The 6,644-nt window shown below is 40.5% G+C and overlaps 1 protein-coding gene and 1 pseudogene across 4 annotated transcripts in view; one reads left to right on the top strand and one right to left on the bottom strand.

Moving 5' to 3' along the window:
- FAM168A (family with sequence similarity 168 member A) overlaps window positions 1-6,644 on the bottom strand; it is a 158,545-nt gene that overhangs the window by 96,052 nt on the left and 55,849 nt on the right. The gene's annotated exons all lie outside the window — the stretch shown is intronic.
- Window positions 5,839-6,207, top strand: LOC102765670 (annotated as a pseudogene).

The following is a 6,644-nucleotide window of genomic DNA, read 5'->3' as shown; positions in this document are numbered from 1 at the left end:
CAGGAAGCCTGGCTGGTTAAGAGCCTGAATACAGCTAGTATCCAATGATGAGAAAAGATGACAGTAATGCAATGCCGTTTCTTTTTATAATAAATGAATATATCGGAGACTGCAATTACCAGAATCTCAAGCCTTTATTTTTGTAACTACTCATCAACTTCTAAATTATTTTCTTTTCAGTCCAACATTTCCTTCCTTGATTTCAATACAAACTTGAGCTCAGGGAGAGTGTTTAACACAGCCTGGGCACAAAAACATAAAGTTACTATCTGCTGACTAAAACAAATTGGAAAAACTAAACTTACTGGATGACTGTGTCATAAGTGCCTAGAACACAGTCGATAACAGCAGGTATGCTGTAAACATATAGGGTGTCCCAAAAAATGTATACACACTTTAACAGCTGATAACTCAATTTTCACTCTTTTTCGGGTTAAACTGATTTGAAATAATGGGTGAAACCAGACTAAGCTTTGAACAAAGAAAATTTATCCTACAGTGCCCACAGTCCCTCTTTTTTATGGGAATACACAAAAAATAAAGTTTACGGCACAAAACCAGCAACAGCCAACATATTGAGAGCACACAAATACCAAATAAAATGATTCTTTTGTTTGCAATTCCATTGCTTCACACTATCAGCAGTGCCTGGACCAGAATTGTCATCAGTTTGAAAGCAGGCATTGACCAAAAATGTATTCATTTCTGTAGATTCTTTTACATTTGAAAATGAACTATAACAAAGAGCTAATATGCTAATTAGACCAGACAGCCGAATGTCCTTTTGGACAACATTTTGGACGAAGCCGGGGCTGCGAGGGCTGAGCCAAAAATGACCTTCCTGAACGACCAGTGGGAGGGGGGCGGGGCCAGTGAGTCTGTGCCACCAGGTCAGCCATGGCAGTCCCAGCACCCCTCCTTCCACAGAGGCATCGGGAGAGGCTGCAATGCAGGCCTGGTCCTAGCACCCCCAGTTACAGAGGCAGTGGGAGAGGGGCAGCGTGGTCCCGGCACCTCTGCAGAGTGGGACAGGACACGACCCTGGCGCCTCAACCTTCCACAGCCCCTCCCCGAGCCGGCCCAGCCCCTGATAGGGCCCACCCGCCCCACCAGTGGGCGGGGGCAGGGCCAGTGCTAAGGAGCAGCAAGCCAGCTTCTGGTTGAGTGGTGCTCCCCTCATCCTGCTCAGCCAGAAGCTGAGCTCACAGCTGGCAAGTGCAGCAGCAGTGGCGGGAGCCTCTCCCACCTCCATGGCAGGCCAGTAAGGAGCAAGGGGTCCTGGACTTCGAGAAGGATGTCTGAGTGCCGGCTTAGGCCTTGGGGGGGATTAGGCCTAAGTTGGCAGGCAGACAGCCCCCGAGGGGTCCCGGACTGCAAGAAGGTGCAGGCCAGACTGAGTGACCCCCCACCCACCCAGTGCATAAATTTTGTGCACTGGGCCTGTAGTATGTTAATAAATACTGACTTTATAATCTTTCAAAGTGAATATACATTTTTTGGGATGCCCTGTATGTTTAATATAGTAACATGTCAGGCAACATTCTAGGTGTTTTACATACATTTTCATTTAATTGTCAAGGTAGCCTTTATTAACTCTATCTTATAGATAAGGAAATTAAAACTCAGAAAAACAAGATACTCTGCTCAGAGTCACACAGCAAATTAAGTCAAGGGGTCAAAACTGACCTTCTCCCACAACCCCCGACTAAATGACTCCAAAACTCTATATATTTTGCTTGACAATCTCTTGTCCTTCTTGATGTTCCTCAAACACATCTAGCTCATTCCTCCTTCTGAACTTTTCTGTTTGTTTCCTCCATCACATATCACATGCTTTTTTATTTTAAATCATTCAGGTCTCTGCTCAAATGCCATCTCTTCAGCAAGGCTTTTCTTTTTCTTTTCTTTTTTGCATAATTTGTTTAAAATCCTTTTTCTTTAAAATATATTTTTATTGATTTCAGAGTGGAAGGGAAAGGGAGAGAAATAGAAACATCAATGATGAGAGAGAATAACTGACTGATTGCCTCCTGCACACCCTATACTGGGGACAGAGCCCACAACCAGGGCATGTGCCCTATCCAGGAATTAAACTGTGACCTTCTGCTTCATAGGTTGACACTCAACCCCAAGCCACACAAGCCAGGCCAGAGAGACTTCTTGATCATCCCCCAACATATTCTATCCCTTTACCTTGCTTTATTTTTTATTATTACATTAACATTATATTATTTATTAGTTAATTTTTTTGTTTACTGTCAGTCTCCCCCATTAGAATGAATGATCTATGAGGACAAGGACTTTGTCTTGGTCACAACTGTATTCCCAGCACTCAGAACAGTGAATAGTACACTGCGGGTACTCAACACATATTCAATGAATGAAGGAACAAATGAAGTATATGTGATCACAATCTCAGAGTTCTAGAATATTAATGTAACAAGTAATTGCTACACAGCATAAAGAGCACGGGCTTTGAAATCAGGCAGATCTAGATTCAAGTCTCTGACTATGACTGTACAATTTGGACAAGTCTCTAAACTGCTTTAATCTTCCATCTGTAAAATGGGTATAAAAATATAAATCACATAGATTTGTTAAGATTAAATGTCATAAACACATGGAAATGCTTTGTGCAAACTATAAAGTGTTATATATATAAATATGTTTATTATGATACCAGGGAAATGTTTAGAACAAGCTTATACTTTACAGATCACACGAAGGCCCAAAAGTATAAAGTGAACTGTCCAATATCCCAGTCTGGCTACTCCTTTGAATGTCTCAATTTCCCAATGTCAGCGTGTCCAGGGCTCCATTGTTAATCTCTCTGCTCTATCTACACATTTCTTAGGTGATCACATCTACTCCATGGCTTTACATATATTAATGATTCCCAGATATATATCTCCAACCTGGACTTCTCTGAATTCCAGACTTGTATATCCACCTGCCTACCTGGCATCTCCTTGGCTTGTTATCTAACAGCCATCTTAAATACAATATGTCTAAAATCAAATACCTGACCCCTCCCTACAAACTTGCTCCTTCCAATCTTTCCCATCTCAATATATGACAACTCCAATCTTATAGTTGCTCAGGCAAAAACCTTCCACTGACCACTTTCTTACTCTCATAATCCTCATCTGATCTATCAGCTAATTCTGTCAGCTCTACTTTCAAAACATATCCTGATTCCAACAATTTCTTACTACCTCTTTTCTATCACACTGGCTCAAGCTTTATCTCATTGCCTAACTCATTTTTGTTGTTGCTGTTAATCCTCATGGGAGGATATATTTTTTCCATTGATTTTTAGAGAAGATGTGTGTGTGGGGGGTGGAGGGGGGGTGGAGACAGAGAGAGAGAAACATCGATGTAAGAAAGACACATAGATTGGTTGCCTCCTGTATGCGCTCTGACTGGGGATCCAGCCTGCAACCAAGGTATGTGCCCTTGATCAGAATCAAACCTTTTAGTTCAAGGGCCAATGCTCCAAACAATGAGCCAAACTAGCTAGGGCTCATTTCCTAACTCTTTTAACAGCTTCCTATTTTATTCCCCTTGTCATCTATTTATCCTATGCTCCTCTCTTCTCAGAAGCCAAAACAATCCTTTTAAGTTCAGTTCAGATCATGTCCTTCCACTCTGTTCAAAATCTTGCAATGGCTTCTCATCTCACTCAAAATAAAAATACGTCATTACGATGGCCTACAAGATACCATATATTCTGGCTTTTTCTACCTGTCTGATCTTAGCACCTAACATTGTTCTTTTTGCTCATACTTCATCCACACTGCAGTAAAATTAAATTTTAACACCAACACTCATGTTGTTTGGAAACCACTCTGAAGTGGCCATAAGCAAAGACTAAGAAGAATATGCAAGCTTCAGATTCCTTAATGTGAACAATAGGTACATTCTTTCCCTTATTGCTGTTCACTGATAAACTCAGTACACCCCCACCTCAGGTTTTTAGCAAAGTTCTCTCTGCCTAAAACATTCTTCTCTCAAATATCAATATGAGTTGTTTCTTTATTTCATTAAGATCTGTACTCAAATTCCACCTTACCAGATAGTTATAGATTAACCGATCGTATCTAAAATAGCCCCCTCCCTTTCTATAACTCCCTTACCCCCATACATTGCCTAATTTTTCATATCTCTGCCCACTAGAGTACAACTCAAAGCAGGGACTTTAATTTATTCATTGATGTATCCCCAGTGCCAAGATCACATTATAGGTGCTCTATAATCAATACCAGTAATCGATTCAGCCATTAATTATTCTTTAATTAATATCTTATGTCCTCAATCTGGTCATCTCCTAAACAGATTGAGTATTATTTGAAAATCTCCCTTTTCTGGATATCCTCTCTGAGGACTTTCAATTCAATTAGTGATAGAAGTAACAAAAGGGAACGAATGATAAGATGAGGTGGTATTTTCCTTCCTCTGCCATTCTCTTATAATCAACTAGACGCCCAGTGCATGAATTCATGCACGGGTGGGGTCCCTCAGCCTGGCCGGCAATCAGGGCCATCAGGGCTTGCCTGCCAGCCAGTTGGGGCCTGGGGGAGGGACTGCAGGAGGCTGGCCGGCAGGGGGAAAGAACCACAGGAGGTTGGCTGTGGGAACACACTGAACACCAGGGGGCAGCTCCTGCATTGAACATCTGCCCCCTGGTGGTCAGTGTGCTTCATAGTGACCTGTCATAATTGTTTCTTAGGCTTTTATATATATAGATTAACAAATTGATAAGTATTAATAAGCACCTGTGGGTGAAATCTTATTAAAGGGTATTACATAGTTTAGTAGTAGAAGAGAGATAATTAAAAATAAGAAGAAGATGTGACATAAGCACATTAAAAGATACTCTGCATCATTAGCCACTGGGGAAATGCAAATCAAATCACAATAAGATACCACTCCACATTCACTAGGATGACAAAAATAAAAAAGACAAGTCACACCCAGCTGGTGTCGCTCAGTAGCTGAGCATCGACCCATGAACCAAGAGGTCATGGTTTGATTCCTGGTCAGGACACATGTCCAGGTTGTGGACTCAGAGGCAACCAATCAATGATTCTCTCCCATCATTGATGTTTCTATCTCTCCCTCTCCCTTCCTCTCTGAAATCAATAAAAAATATAAATATATATAAAAAGACAAGTTGTGGAGAGGATGTGGAGAAACTGGATCCTTCATATACCACTTGTGGTAATGTAAAATGGTGCAGCCATTTTGGAAAACAGTCTGGAGTTCCTCAAAAAGTTAAAGTTACCAATTATCCAGCAATTCCACTCCTCAGAACTCATTTCCTCTGCCCAAAAAAGAAAAAAAACATATCCAGACAAAGACTTATATAAGAATGTTCACAGCAGCATTACTCTTAAGAGCTAAAAACTAGAAGTCACCCAAATGTCTATTAACTGATAAATTAGAAACATGGTCTATCCATACAATGGAATATTTGGCAATAAAAATTAAGTATTGCTACATGCTACAACATTAATGAACCTTGAAAATATTATACTAAATGAAAGAGACTACATATTACATAACATGTATATGAATTGTCCAGAACAGGCAAAATCTACTACAGAAAATAGATTAGTAGGGCTGGCAAAGATGGGTGAAGTATGGTGTGACTGCTAAAGTACTGGTTTCTCTTTGTAATAATAAAAATGTTCACAATTCTGTAAATATACTAAAAGTCTTGACTTATACACTTTAAATGGATGAATTGTATGGTATGTGGATTGGAACTCAATAAGGCTATTTTAAAAAAAAAAACTTTAAAAATATAATCTGGGGTTCCGCCATGGCAGTCATTGAGGAACAACAGCCATTGAGGAGCAGCAGCCATGGCTCTGTGCTACCCCCATGGCCATGGGCCTCAACAAGGGCCACAAGGTAACCAAGAACCTGAGCAAGCCGAGTTACAGATGCCACAGGCGCCTCACCAAGCACACCAAGTTCGTGAGGGGCATGATCCGAGAGGTATGTGGCTTTGCCCCCTATGAGCATCGCACCATGGAGCTGCTCAGGGTCTCTAAGGACAAGAGGGCCCTGAAATTCATCATACATCTACGCCCAGTGTAAGAGAGAGAAGCTGAGCAATGTCCTTGCAGCCATGAGGAAGGCAGCAGCCAAGAAGGACTGAGCCTCACCCTGTCTGTGTAATAAAACCTGTTCAGAAAAAAAGGAAAAATATGTGTGTATGTGTGTATAATCTGGGGTTTACTGAAGTTCCATTTATCAACATTCTTACTATTCACATTCAATTTAACATTTACTGACTGTTAGATAATGCTCACTTTATTTTACTTCATACTCACAATCAAACAGCCTATTTCAGGTAAGAAACATACAGCTCATAGAAATTAAATTATTTAAGATCTAAAGTAAATTATTAGAGCCAGGAGCTGGTCCTGCATCCACTCTCTAAATCCAAGGCTCCTTCTCTCCTCTCTCTCTCTTCTTACTAGCAAGCACAATTAAGACCTAACTATAACACTTACTCATAAGAATTATGAATAAACCAAGGACTAAGAGATCATAAAAACACAGATTTATCATCACAGATTAAGAGAATAATTACCAAAACTATATATCATAAAATCCTATATCCCTGCAACTAT

The sequence above is a fragment of the Myotis davidii genome, unplaced genomic scaffold (assembly GCF_000327345.1).
Source record: "Myotis davidii unplaced genomic scaffold, ASM32734v1 scaffold169, whole genome shotgun sequence".
NCBI classification, from domain to species: domain Eukaryota; kingdom Metazoa; phylum Chordata; class Mammalia; order Chiroptera; family Vespertilionidae; genus Myotis; species Myotis davidii.
The sequence above is the reverse complement of the archived record's forward strand: the minus strand, read 5'-3'. Positions and strand labels throughout refer to the sequence as shown.